This window comes from Suricata suricatta, chromosome 8, assembly GCF_006229205.1.
Source record: "Suricata suricatta isolate VVHF042 chromosome 8, meerkat_22Aug2017_6uvM2_HiC, whole genome shotgun sequence".
Taxonomy (NCBI): domain Eukaryota; kingdom Metazoa; phylum Chordata; class Mammalia; order Carnivora; family Herpestidae; genus Suricata; species Suricata suricatta.
The window spans coordinates 111,596,770-111,611,276 of NC_043707.1; the positions used below are offsets into that span (position 1 = coordinate 111,596,770).

Genomic DNA, 14,507 nt, shown 5'->3' on the forward strand with positions numbered 1-14,507 from the left:
GGTCTCAATGGCAGAGGCCAGTGCCTTAGCCTAGCAGTTTGGAAGGGGTCTTGAAAGGACTGGGAGTCAGGATTCTCTGGGAATCCCGACAGTCTCCGAGGAGATTGAAGCTAAGCTCCGCCTCTTTGGGGGGGTGCAGATCTCAGTTTCGCCGTTTGTGACGTGCGGATGTTGTTGGTCTGGACAGGGTCCTAGGGATACCTGCCGAGGCCGGCGTGGGGAAATGGTCGGTGAGGGCGCGTGAGTCCAGCCCAGGGTTTCTGGGCGTGCCCGCCATCGTCCGGCTTGCTCTGCCCACAGGCTGGGAAGGTGGAGGATCGCCCCACTTCCTGTTTGTTCCGCGTACTCTGTGACCATAGATGGTCAGGTCTGGGGCCGTGCGGAAGCCTCCGCCCCGCGGTTTTTGGAGTCCTTCCTCCTCGCGCGCAGGGTGTGGTCCCCAAGAATAAGAGGAGCGGAATTAGCTAAGGATATGCTCTACTCCGCTAAAACCGGTTTGTGAGGCCGTCTTCCCCAGAGCGGGACGTCCCCTACCGCCTGCTACTCAGTCCCGGGGACATTATGCACGGTGGCTGCAGCCCGCGGGGGAGATTTCGCGTCCTCCTTGGGCCTGGAGAGCAGAGCTTTGTTCCCTCAAGGCTCACATTTTCCAGCCGGTGATTATCCTCCCACAAAGATTTATTTCCAGAAAAAATTGGCGAGTGCAACGGTTCCACTCCTTCAGCTGAGCGACCGTGACAGCTCCAAGCTTCAAGTTGAATGCAGGCGTTGTATGCCAAAGTCAATCGACAGATACATTTCTTATAATAATAGCTACTATTTACTGCGCACTGACTACGTGCCAGAACTGTGCTGAATGCTTAAAGAACATTTTCCTGTAATCCCAATAGTAATTCTCTGGGGTATGTACTATTATGGCCTCCAGTTTTCACATGGGGAAGCTAAATTACTTGCCAAAGTCACAAAGTTAACATGGAACTTTGAAGGAAACACATCTACATGACCTGTCATATACCATATACAACCCTACCATAGACCATACTGAAATAACATTGGCCACAGTTTTAAGTCCCTGATGCCTCCGGATGGGGAGACATCTTGGGTTCCATAATTCCTGGCTTGGACACTTTACTAGGAGTTAGACTGGCCAGGTTACCTGACTTGGCTGAACCTGGGCCTCTTTTTGATTTTGTGATTTCCAGTATGTTTAAAAGAAAAATGACCACATGATAAATTATGGTACAAAAAATTTATATTCTAAATATTTACATTTAACACACTTTCTCACACACACACATCCATCACACAAAATATCAAATAGTTATATTTGAGTGCTTCATGTATGTGAAGTCTAGGGCAAATAACCTCCCTGACGCTCATTGTAATCAGCTCTCCATGTAAACCCTCAGTCTCTTTCTGAATTTAGAGACAGCAGATACCTAGACATGCATCCCAGATGAAAGGGAGAGAGGGGAGGAAACAGGGAGAAAGATGAAAGGAAGATAACTTTCCTGTTTATGAAATGGGGATAATAATTTGTGAAGTTTAAATAAGAAAACAGAAGCAATAACCTACATAAAACCACATTGTAAAGTGATTTTTTTTTTTTAATTTCTTAATGTTTACTTATTTCAAGGGCGAGAGAGAGAGCATGAGCTGGGGAGGGGCAGAGAGAGAGAGGGAGACAGAGAATCTGGAACAGGCTCCAGGCTCTGAGCTGTCAGCACAGAGCCCGATGTGGGGTTCAGACACACTTATCATGAGATCATGACCTGAACCCAAGTCGGATGCTCAACTGACTGAGCCACCCAGGCGCCCCAAGCAATTCTTTGGTAAAGAGTGCAGACATAAGTAGTCACAACCCCTGCCCCTAAGGAGCTTCTAATCTTTTAAGGAGTCTAACCACATGTAATTCCACGTGGAGGCAATTTAAGAGCAGTATCTATCACTTTTATTTATTTATTTTTTTAGCATTTTAAAAGTTTATTTATTTATTTTGAGAGAGAGGCAGGGAGGGGCAGAGAGGGAGAGGGCAAATCCCTGCACTGTTAGCAGAGAGCCCAATGCAGGGCTCCAATCCACAAATCATGAGATCATGACCTGAGCCAAAATCAAGAGTCAGACACTTAACTGACTGAGCCAGCCAGGCGCCCCTATTTATTCATTTATTTATACACTGGGAAAAAAAATGATTGAATTATTCCTCTGTGGTAGGCACCATGCTACTTTGGCACTAGACACAACGAGGAGTATGTGAGTAGACAAGTCAGACTCTGTCCTGCCCTCATGTGGCTTACAATCCATTGTGGAAACAGGCATTGCCTACTCGGACAGTCATCAGAAGTACTGACTATTTACTTCCAGCTTTTCCTCCTCACTGATCTCGCCCGGTTTCTCATCCATGGTGGGCTCTCATCAGGTACATGTCCAGTGAGTGCCTTGAATTTGGAGTCGTCATTTCCTGGGCTGAGATGGGGTGGGGAGAAGTTGAAGGGCAGACCTGAGTAGACAGGAGTGGAGATGGCTGAGGTGAGAAGTTCCTACAGGAGAAGAATAGTTAAGTTAAAGCTGAAGCGAAAGAGATCGAGCAAGCTATGCCAAACAAGAGAGGTAAAACCTTAATATGAAAGCAAGAGAAGCTGGTTAGATTACATTTTAGAAATATAACTCTTAGGGTGCCTGGGTGGCTCAGTCGGTTAAGCATCTGGCTTTGGCTCAGGTCATGATCTCACAGTTTGTGGGTTCGAGCCCCACATCGGGCTCTCTGCTGACAGCTCCGATCCTGGAGCCTGCGTCGGATCTGTGTCTCCCTCTCTCTGACCCTTCCCTGCTTGCGCTATCTCCCTCTGTCTCTTAAAAATAAATAAATAAACATTAAAAAAAGAAATATAACTCTTAACTGCAGGATAGAGCATGGGCTTGAGTGAGGAGGGGATGGGCTTGAGTGGGGAGGGGGAGAAGAGTCAGGAGGATGTGTTAGAAGACAGGTACAAAGGTGGCAAGGGATCTGAATCAAGGTTATGACATGGGACAAGGAAGAGGGGACAATGCAGAAGGGACAGTGCAGAAGATGCTGCTGTAATAAAGGGGATGGTGAGGAGCAAGATGACAAAGAGAAAGGCAAATGGAAGGAGGAGGATCTGAATATGAACCTACAGGCTAGATCTGGTTCCCCAGCTATACACTCCCACTGAATACTTTTCCTTCGTGACTGGTATCACAGTTGTAATGATGATTTGTGCACTTGTCTTTTTTTTTTTTTAAGAGAGAAAGAACATAAGAGCTGGGAGGGGCAGAGGGAGAAGGAGAGAGAGAATCTTAAGCAAGCTCCACACTCAGAGCAGAGCCCAATGTGGGGCTTAATCTCACGACCATAAGATCATGACCTGAGCTGAAATCAAGAGTCAGACACTTAACTGACTGAGCCACACAGGCACCCCTGTACACTTGTTTTTAAAAAAAATTTTTTTACTGTCTTTATTTATTTTATTTTATTATTTTTTTTAAAAATTTTTAATGCTTTTTTATTATTTATTTTTGAGAGACAGAGAGAGACAGTGCGAGCAGGGGAGGGTCAGAGAGAGAGGGAGACACAGAACAGGAAGCAGGCTCCAGGCTCTGAGCTAGCTGTCAGCACAGAGCCCAATGCGGGGCTCGAACCCACGAACCGTGAGATCATGACCTGAGCTGAAGCCGGACGCCCAACCGACTGAGCCACCCAGGCACCCCTGTACACTTGTTTTTTAATGTCTCCTTTTAATGTCTCCTCTCTGACACAAAATTGATACTCAGATATTTATAGGGAAATGTGACTAAATGGTGACAGGAGCCAAGGTGGCTCTGAGACTTGGAGCATGGGTGAATGGAAGTGGGAAGAAGTCTAGATTAGAGTTTGGGGGTTTTGAGCCTGATTTCAAAATCCATCCTGAGAAGAGAAAGGAGTGTAGTGAATCATTCTGCAAGCAAGAATTGCCCACAGAGAGTTGATTGACTTTCACACAATTCCCCTCTTCATGTATTTTGCCACTTTTATAATTTGCCTGGATTTCAGCACATTCTAAACCTGCAGAATCGCTTTGTCTCTGAGGGTGCCACGCTAGATTCTTCCTTATCTCTCAGCGTTTCAGACACAGAAGTCTGGCAGTTCATCTGGAGCGTTTCCCAGCCTGGCTCAGAAGATCGCCTGTCTCTGTGCGGCCTGGCTCGGAGCCTGTCTGCATTTGGGCAGATCCTGTATCCCCTCGCCAGAAGGGACTGATAGCAGATGACGAACTCTGTGAGCCCATCTTTCCTCCCCTGCCCCAGAGAATTCCAGGCTCCAGCCTGAGTTAGGGTCTCAGGTCTGAAAATTACAAACTGGCCAAAGGAATATTGGCCATATGATATAGTGGTTAAGATCTGGCTTTGATGTCAGTTGGACCTGAACTTGAATCCCACTCTGCCGCTTACTGTGTGATCTGAGTCAAGTCAGTTAGCCTCAGAGAAGGATATTAAGACCCATTTTGGGGCACCTGGGTGGCTCCGGTGGTTGAGCATCCAACTCTTGGTTTCGCCTCACACTTTGTGAGTTTGAGCCCCACATCAGGCTCTGAGCTAACAGCACGGAGTCTGCTTGGGATTCTTTCCCCCTCTCTCCCTCTCTGCCCCTCCCCTGCTCTCTCTCTCCCTCTTTTCCTCTCTCAAAAACAAAAACAAAACAAACCATCCTTATCTGGACTAGTTTATATGAAGACTAGGAGGGAATTTGTAAAACACTTGGTTTCCAGTAAATACTAGTGTGAAGTAACAATTATTATTCAATACAGAGAGTCTGTTGTCTGTGTTCGTGGCGAAGGCCACTGGAAAGCAAAATAAGGTCTCAGGTGTCAACGTACGGGAAGGTGCTACCAGATCACTGCCTCTACTGCCGCATCACTGGGAAGTTTCCCCATAGGGTCTGCTTCTTTACATTGCTACCTTTTGATTCAAAGTCTGGGCCTGTGCCCTTTGCTGCAAGTGTGACTAGATAAATAGGTTAGGAATGTGAATGCTTTTGGCTGCAGAACACTTGCCTGTGGTGATTTTTTTTTTAAGTATATTTTTTCCAAGAAGAATGGAGACAGGCAGTTTTATTGGCTCAAAAAATCATCTGATATCGCTGCAATTCTCTTAGACTTACCCTTATTTTTTTAAGTTTATTTATTTATCTTGAAAGAGAGAGAGCACAAGCGAGGGAGGGGGAGAGAGAGAGGGAGAGAGAGAGGATCCCAAGCAGGCTCCACGCTGTCAGTGCAGAGCTCAATGCAGGGCTCGAACTCCCTAACCATCAGATCATGACCTCAGCCGAAATGAAGAGTTGGATGCTTAACCGACTGAGCCACCCAGGTGCCCCTCAGTTAGACTTAACTTTAGAGTTGCAAGTTGGCTGTTGTAGCCCAAATCATTATGTCATGTTTAAGGAAAGAGGAAAGAGGAAGAAGGTGCAGCATCTAAAATTGGAAAGCTAGTTTTCCAGGGAACTCCATGAAGCAAACCTTCTGTCTCATAGTTAGAGCCAACAGTCAACAAATATTTCAGCTTCCTGGTCCCTCAAAGGAATACTTCCAAGGTTACACATTTCACAGTGTTTCTGAGGGTCCCCAGGACCAAACCCAAGTTGCCTATGACAGTACCCTACTCATTAATGAACCCTTTACTGGCTTTTCCCCCTACCCCAACTCACTTGTCTCAGGACATAAGAATGGGATTGGCTACATCTGCAAACCCAGGAAAGTGATAGAGAGCATTGTCAGTTTTGGTGCTATAAGATGCACTCTTTCTTCATTTGAGGTCTTACCCAAATACACAAAGGGATTACAGATGCTGAGTGTCCAATAGGAAGGATGGATGTTGCACCAGAATGGTCCAACATCAACATATACCCTACTTTCTATACTTACACCTCAAAAAATGAAACAAAATCCTTCACTAAAATAACCCTCCCTCTTATAACCTAAATCGTCATCACTGTACTCACCCCCCCCACCCAGAAAAAGGAATTGACAAAACCCTTATCACTTCACCGAGCTCCAGATTGAACTTTAAAGTCAGCCATCATGACATAGTACACCCTATATATTTTGGGAGGAGAGAAGAAGAAAATTAGATACAGTATGTAACTATTGAACTGACATGGCAAGAGACCTTTCTATAGCAATCACAAGATCTTAGTTGATAGTTTTGACTTCATATATCCACTACCCATTCCATATTCTCTGTCTTCAACCAGAACTTAGTTCATCAGGGTCCCAGAGATGCAAATAAGAAAGGGGGCATGAAGGACCTGGTCAAGAAGTGGCATATATCACTTCCATTATTGCATGAATAAAATGTAATTACATAGCTTGTAATTGGAGCTGAGTTTTATATAGGTGATCCAAACCTAGTTACATAGCTTGTAATTGGAGCTGAGTTTTATATAGGTGATCCAAACCTAGTTCTTTCCTGTAAAATATTCTCATAATTTTCTGCACTGGACATGGCAAGAGTAGGAGGTCCCCTAAGTATCCTCTGGATTACATTCATAACCCTCCCTTCCTATTGCATAGTGACAGTTCTCCTTTGCCTTGATAATAGGCACATTCACCCCAGCCAAGCATCATAATCCGAGATATGCAGGTAAAGTTTAACAATAGGCTGTCCAGAGTTAAAAGTCCTGATATGTAGCTTTTGCCAATTTCTGTAGTGTAAATACTCCCACCATGGCTGATTTTAATCAATATGTCTATGAATGTAGAGTTGAGAAAAAGGCACTGTGGTATGTGGAATAATGGCTCTCTAAAGATGGCCACATCCTAATCTCTGGGACCTGTGAATATACTATCTTACATGGCAACAGGATGTGGTGAATTTAAGGATACTTAATGGGGAGATTATTCAGGTAGACCCAATACAATTTATAAGGAAATAAGAAAGCTGGAAATCAGGATCAGAAAAAGGATTTATGGCCCCTGGGTGGCTCAATTGGTTAAGTGTCCAACTTCAGCTTGGGTCACAATCTCACAGTTGGGTTCATGAGTTTGAGAGAGCTTGCGTCATATCCTCTTGTCTCCCACTCTCTGCCCCCTTCCTGGTCACACATGTGCATGCTCTCTCTTTCTCTCTGAAAGAAAGAAAGATAGAAAGAAAGATAGAAAGAAAGAAAGAAAGAAAGAAAGAAAGAAAGAAAGAAAGAAAGAAAGAAAGAAAGAAAGAAAGAGAGAGAGAGAGAGAGAGAGAGAGGGAGGGAGGGAGGGAGGGAGGGAGGGAGGGAGGGAGGGAGGGAGGGAGAGAGAGAGAGAAAGAAAGAAAGAAAGAAAGAAAAAGAAAGAAAGAAAGAAAGAAAGAAAAAGAAAAAGAGATGTGATAATGAAAGCAGAAGTCTTAGTGATATGACCAAGGAATATGGGCAGCCTCTAGAAGCTGGAAAACATACGTAACCGAATTTTCCTCACAGTATCTAGAAGGAGCACACCCAGGGGTGCCTGGGTGCCTCAGGTGGTTAAGCATCCAACTTAGGCTCAGGTCATGACCTTGTGGTCTGTGAGTTCAAGCCCCACATCAGGCTTTGTGTTGACACCTCAGAGCTTGGAGCCAGCTTCAGATTCTGTGTCTCCCCCTCTCTGCATCTCCCCTGCTCATGCTCTGTCTCTCTTGCTGACAAAAATAATAAAAAAAAAAAAAAAAAGGAGCACACCTGTTCTAACACCTTAATTTTTTTTAACCCTATAAGATTTGTTTCAGATTTCTAATCTTCAGAACTATAATAAATTTGTGTTGTTTGAAGCCACTAAAGTTGTGGTAATTTGTTACAGCAACAGAAGGAAAGTAACATGTGCACAGAATCAGTTCCTATAAACTGTCTGAGCTGGCACACCATTGAATTACCTTTTTTTTATTTACCCAGTGGCAAGACAAGCCCAAATTGACAAATGGCAGCCTTAGTTTACAATCCAGGGGGACTATTTTCATGTCCTTTGGTGGAAGCATTCCTCCTTTGGGTAATAAAATTTGTGAAGAGCCGTGCTCAGAATCACAGAGACATGAAGATCAACATTTAGTGGTTGATTAGATAGAACAGAATTGCCACTCCACGTTGACCCTTTCTTCCTGGTTCTAAGTGAAATGCTACTGCACATTTGCTTACTGGTTCAGAACTACTGTGCATCTTATAGGATAGAACTTCAGTCTCTCAAGATGTTCTCTCTTACTTATGGCCATGTATTGGGCACCTTTTGTGCCCATTGGCACACCTTTCTACTCCAGCCATTGCTGTAGCTCCCAGGTATCAGGTATGACCTGAGGGGCCATAGCTTCAACCACTTTTCCCCAGTATCTTGCTTTCTGCTCCAGGGCTTTCATGGAATTCACCTCATGGGATCTAGGGGAACTTGCACAGTTATTTTGATACATGTGTCAACCTGAAAGTGCCACCTTGAGAATGCAGAGGAGTTAACAAGCAATTGGGAAACCCTTGACCAATGAAGGACAGGAGCTCATGAATAAATACTCCCTCTTCCTTCTCTAGTTGGACAATTATGAGGCACAATCTACTTCAGAATGTCTCCAGGGGAATAAAAACCCACACACCCAAAGCAGTGACTTTCTGGATCAGTCATCCTTGGATTGGCTTTCCTGGTTTGTCTGTTTTTTACTCTTCCTAGTCTCTGACTCCTGTTCCTTGGGATTACTCCTGAAAATAAACTACCTGTTTGCAAGCACTTGTCTCAGACTCTGCTTTTGGGGGACATTAAATCTAAAAGATTTGGTAGTAGGAGTGACCCTAGAAGGCAGATTCTCAGCATGGGGTTCTGGAACTGGATGAGACCTCAATGAGCACCCCATTCCCTGTGGTGTGTGCAGTAGAGATAATCCTGGACAATGCAGTAGCCTTGTACTTACTAAAATTCTTACCAGTGTCATACTGTAATAAGGTGTATAAGAAAGGTGAAGCATTGACTTTATTTTTTAATGTTTATTTTATTTAAAAAAATTTTTTTTTAGTATCACTTTTGAGAGAGAGAGAGAGACAGAGTGCAAGCAGGGGAGGGGCAGAGAGATAAGGAGACAGAATCTGAAGCAGGCTCCAGGCTCTGGGCTGTCTGCACAGAGCCCAACACACGGCTCAAACTCAAGAACCATGACCTGAGCCGAAGTCAGAGGCTCAACCGACTGAGCCACCTGGGTGCCTCAAGCATTGACTTTAGAGTCAGAGGTAACATTTGAATGGCCTTGGGCAATGATATTACAAGCATCGTGGTGTCAGCTGGCCTTTGTTAATGGTTTTTGGAGTCTGGGAGGGGAAAATAACATCAAGTTAGTTGTCAATGTAAATACATATATTTATTTGAGTTAAATGTATATATTTACATTTCATATATATATATCAACTCTGGCTTGATTGTTACACTGAACTAAACTTAGTCACTTTTTCTCCATCAGTCGTTTTCTTTCTGTGTCTTTCCCTAACTTCTATGCTGCATGTGACTGTTTCTAAAAGTTCAGTCTTAGATTCTTTATTCTTTGCTCTTTCCACTGATGAATTACCCTTGCCTCATGTCTCTAGTTATTATCTTCATTTCAGTGTCTCTCTGGTGTGTCTGCAATCCTTTTATTTAGCTTTAGGTTCTTAAACATCTTGCTTCAAATGTGAATGACATTGGACAATGTGTCAATAAATTGCCACAAGATGGCAGCCTTGCTAATTTTGGCTGCTCTGAATACAGTTTATCCACTCCTTCAAGTTGGAGGCAGCAGGAACGATTTCTAAAGACTTTAATCTTATTTATTTAACATTCACTGAAAATCTGCTCAATACCCAGTCTTTTAATCTATTATTATTGGGTTTTAAAAAAATTCTCAAAAGTTAAGTATAATCTGCACATGAGAAAACTGAGTTGAAAAGGGTTACTTGTCCCAAGTTGAGACCCAGATTTGAAACCAGTTTTCTGACTCCAAACCTAATTCTCTTTCCATTACGTAAGTGAATCTCAAGCTGCAACAGTATTATTTAAGGGTTTTTTTGTTTTTGTTTTTGTTTTTGTTTTTAATTACAAGTAACTGAACACCAACTTGAGCCAGCTTAACAACACAATAAAGCATTTGGGAGTGCCTTTTAGAAGTCGAAAAGGAAATGATGTCCTGGCTTTGAAAGACAGAATCGAGCCAGGAATTGGAAAGACTTCAAGACTTAGAAGAAGAAGGACAGAAAAAAACAGGGGATGGGAAGAGAAAGGGAAAGCTGGGGTAGCCTAAGAGATTAAGCTGCACCCCATTACCTAGTCAACTGGAATAGTTCCACTCTAGTGCATTTTACCTATTAGGACCCCCATGTCAGGTTCTATTTGAAAAATAAGGATTAGATACATTAGAAAATACTTTTAAACCACTGGTGTAATATATGAAGCCATTCCCATATTGTTGGACTTTTAGGGCTGTTGGGTTTTGCCTAATTTTTTACTCTAATAGGTAAAACTGTGATGCCTATTCTTTCATATTGTACTAGACAGTGCATGAAGTCATCTAATACTTCCATTTCTCCTGGCCCTTAGAACTTCCCTTAAGGGAGGAAAGGAGCAGCAGTGTAGCCTTAGGCAATTCTAGCTTGTGCCCAAAGGCTGGTGCTATTTGGGCCTTCCCTGATTGTCAGCTGGTCCAGCAATGCCCACTAAATAAATACATCTAAGTACATGGCAGGCACTCCTGGGCACTGTGGACACAAAGGTGAATAAAATGGGCACAGTCTGTCATCATGCAGCTAACGGTCTAGTAGGGAAGAGAGACATGAAACAGACCACTAAATAGTTACAAGAATCAGAAGCAAAGTGCTGCGTAAGAGAAGTTCAGAAAGTTAAGGAAATACACAACACAGTGAGCTGACCTAATCCAGGGTGATTAGGGCAGGCTGTCCTGAAGAAAAGTTATTTAATCTGAGACTTAAAGGATGAGTAATAGTTAGCCAAACAAAGAGAATGGAGAAGACTTGTTTGAGCAGAGAGAAAGCGTGAAAGGCCGAAGATAAGAGAAGCTTGGCAGGTTCAAGGGATTGAGAAAAGATCAGTGTGACTGGCTACAGAAAATAAAGGGAAGTGATATGAGATTGAGGTAAAAGAAATAGCAGAGTCCAGATCAGGCAAGATCTTAGTATAGTAAGGGTTTAGTAAGCTATAGTAAGGGTTTAGTAATATACTCCAAGAGTATTATTGAAAGCCTTTAAATTAAGGAAGTGCATGGTCCTATTTGTGTTTGAACAAGAATATGCTGGCCACAGCATGGAGAGCCAAAGTGAACGCTAGGAGGCTAGAGGGTAAGGGTGGGAGACTGATACAGAAGTCCAGGCAAGGGGATACTGATGGCTTAGACTATAGTGGCAACAATAGATGAAAAGAAGTGGACAGATTTGAAGTAAGTGATCTAAGAGGTGGAAGTTACAGAAGTTACTGATTGATTGTCTATGGGAATGTGTGTAAGAGAGAATGAGTAGCCAAGTAGACTGTCAGTTTTCTAGCTTGTGCAGTTGAATAGACAATAATTCCTAGGAGAGACTGGGAACACTAGAGGACCAGTAAATTTGGTGGGAAAAGGTGATGAGTTCTATTTTGGTTTGCTTAGTTTGAGGTATCTTAGATTCCCTCATTATGCAAGTAGACATACAGAACTAGAGCTTAGAACAAGTCTGGCCAGAAAGTGTGGATTTAGGAGTCCTAGGATCCTAGGAGCAAAGGAGTATAGAATAAGACAAGAAGAGGGTTAGCTAGAACTCCTGAAGGGCTACATTAATAGTAAGTTAGAAGAGAAGCCAGAAAAAGAGATTCAAAAGAAGCAAACTTGGGGCACCTGGCTGGCTCAGTTGGATTAGTGTGAAATTCTTTTTTTTTTTTTAATTTTTTTAATGTTTGTTTATTTTTGAGAGAGCGAAAGAGAGACCGTACGTGAGTGGGGGAAGGGCAGAAAGAGAGGGAGACACAGAATCAAGAGCAGGCTCCAGGCTCTGGGCTGAGAGCAAAGAGCCCACATGGGACTTGAACCCATGAACCGCGAGATCATGACCTGAGTTAAAGTCGGACACTGAACTGAGAGGCTCAGGCGCCCCTAGAGGAGTGTGAAATTCTTGATCTCAGGGTTATGAGTTCAAGCCTCCCGTGTTGGGTATATAGATTACTTACATAAACAAACAAATAAACTTAACAACAACAACAAAAGGAGCAACCAGTGAAGTAGCAAAAAATCAGGAAAATACATGGTTCAAGAAAGCCAAGGGAAGATCATGTTTCAAAAAGGCAATGGAAACCTGTACCTCATCAAATAAAAAGAATATGGAAAAGCATCCATTGGATTGAGAAGCATGGGGGCTGCCAGTGATATTATCAACAGCAATTTTGTGGCGTGGTAGGAGGCAGAGACTACATAGGACTGGGATGAGAAGTGGGAGGATAGAAAATGGAGACAGCAGTGTAGGTCACTCTTGAAAATTCTGCTCTGAAAGGAGACAGACAACAAGGGTTGGAGGGAGACAGTCATTCACTTAGTTCTTCCAGCTAAAGGCTGTGGAGTCATATTCAACTCTTCTTTTTCTCGTATGTCCTACTTCCAAAATGTCAACAAAGCCTATTGGCTCTAGTTTTAAAATATATTCTGAATCTCACCACTTAGCACTTTCTTCACTGCTGCATATTCCAAACCACCATTAGCTCTTGTCTGGGCTATCTTAAGAGCCTCTTAAACTAACTCCTAATCGGTCTCTCCCTCACACCCCTTTCCTACATAGCAGATCTGGGAACTACAGAGGCAAGTTCTTTCTCCCCTACAGACATCGTAATACAATGGTTAGAAAGGCATAGGATAGACTCTATACTCGTTCCCCTTCAAAAGGGGAAAGTAGAAGGTACGCAGCAGAGCCAATATGAAATCCAACAAGCATATGTTAATTAGAGTTCAGTCCAGTTGCCTAAGACTCATTCTTCACTGTGTTCACTGTGGTTTTTGGCTCCAGTATCTGGGCTCTTGGTCCCACCCACTGACTCATCCTTCCTTTCTTGCAAGAAAATTGAACTAGCAACAGCCTTTCCAGCCCTCCGCCATGAGTTCCAAAGCCAATGCCACATATTTTAGGCTTTTGTTATGGCAGTTAGGTTGCTACATAGTGAATCACCCCAAAACTTAGAAGCTATATAAATTTGAGTCCTTTCACAAGCAGATGCCAAGGATGAAATCAGAAGTTTAAGGGGGGCAATGCCTGTGAAAGATGAAAATGAGAGGGAATAGTAGTAAACAGGGAGAATCCTCAGACCATGATGCAGGATTGACACCATAATATGAAGTTTGGGTAAAAATGCTTCAGGAGTGCAGTGCAGCTCTGAGGAAGCCTTGGCCAGGCTAATTTCCCGTTAGAGCCCCCACCTCAGGGAGAAATAGCCCAGCTCCAGTGTGCCCACTGGGCTTCGTCATTAGCTGAGACTAATCCAAGGAAAGTGTGCCTTGGCATGAATGCTCTGCCAAATCTGAACAGTATAGTTGGAAGATGTCAGCTCCCTACAATCTTAACAGCAGTTTTTTGCTGACAGTAAATCTAAGAGGCCATGCACACAGTCCACTCCTTGCTCACACAGTCCATCCCTTGCACTGCTCAGGACCCAGTCTTCCACACATCTTTGGAAAGTAGCTCCACCTCTCTGGCTCTCCCAGGCCTTTCTTATTGAGAGAAAACTAAGAAGAGGGAGGTTGATGGCATGAACTGTAGCCCCCATTGCTGCAGATGGTTGTCTTTTTTAAAAATTTGTTTATAGACTCTTATTATATATTACAGATATAATCTCTTTTCAATTCCATGCATTGCAAACATTTTTCCAATTCATCCTTTGCCTTTGTTATCTTTTCCCTTATTAAAAAAGTGGATTTTTGTGAGGTCAACTAAACCTAACTTTTCCTTGATCTTCTGAGCTTTTCTCCTGTTTGCAAGGTCTTTCTAAATCTCAAATTATATATTTAGATGCCAAAATATTATTTTAAATTTTTCATTTTTTAAAGTTTACTTATTTTTGAGAGAGAGAGAGAGAGAGGGCAGAGGAGGGGAGAGAGAATTCCACACAGACTCCATGCCTTCAGCACAGAGCCCCACTTAGCTGGATCTCAGGAATTCTGACATCACGACCTGAGCCGAAATCAAGAGTTGGACACCTAACCTTCTGAGCCACCCAGGGGCCCCTAAAATTAAATTTTTTTTAACCTTTAAACTTTTTTTAAATGTTTATTTTTTTCTTCTTTCTTTTTTTCCTTCCTTCCTTCTTTCTTTCTTTTTTTTTAATGTTTTATTTATTTTTGATACAGAGAGAGACAGAGCATGAGAGGAGGAGGGGCAGAGAGAGAAGGAGACACGGAACTGAAAGCAGGCTCCAGGCTCTGAGCTAGCTGTCTGCACAGAGCCCGACGCAGGGCTTGAACCCACGAACGTGAGATGTGACCTGAGCCAAAGCTGGAGGCTTAACTGACTGAGCCACCCAGGTGCCTTTCTT

At 43.2% G+C, this 14,507-nt stretch overlaps 1 protein-coding gene and 1 long non-coding RNA gene across 2 annotated transcripts in view; one reads left to right on the forward strand and one right to left on the reverse strand.

The window, feature by feature from the left end:
• The window catches only part of MYCL (MYCL proto-oncogene, bHLH transcription factor), a 102,367-nt gene that overhangs the window by 343 nt on the left and 87,517 nt on the right, over window positions 1-14,507 (forward strand). The gene's annotated exons all lie outside the window — the stretch shown is intronic.
• The window catches only part of LOC115298574, a 27,188-nt gene continuing 14,827 nt past the window's right edge, over window positions 2,147-14,507 (reverse strand). The window contains exon 4 of the long non-coding RNA XR_003911790.1: window positions 2,147-2,540. This is a non-coding gene — a long non-coding RNA (uncharacterized LOC115298574). The remainder of the gene's footprint in view (window positions 2,541-14,507) is intronic.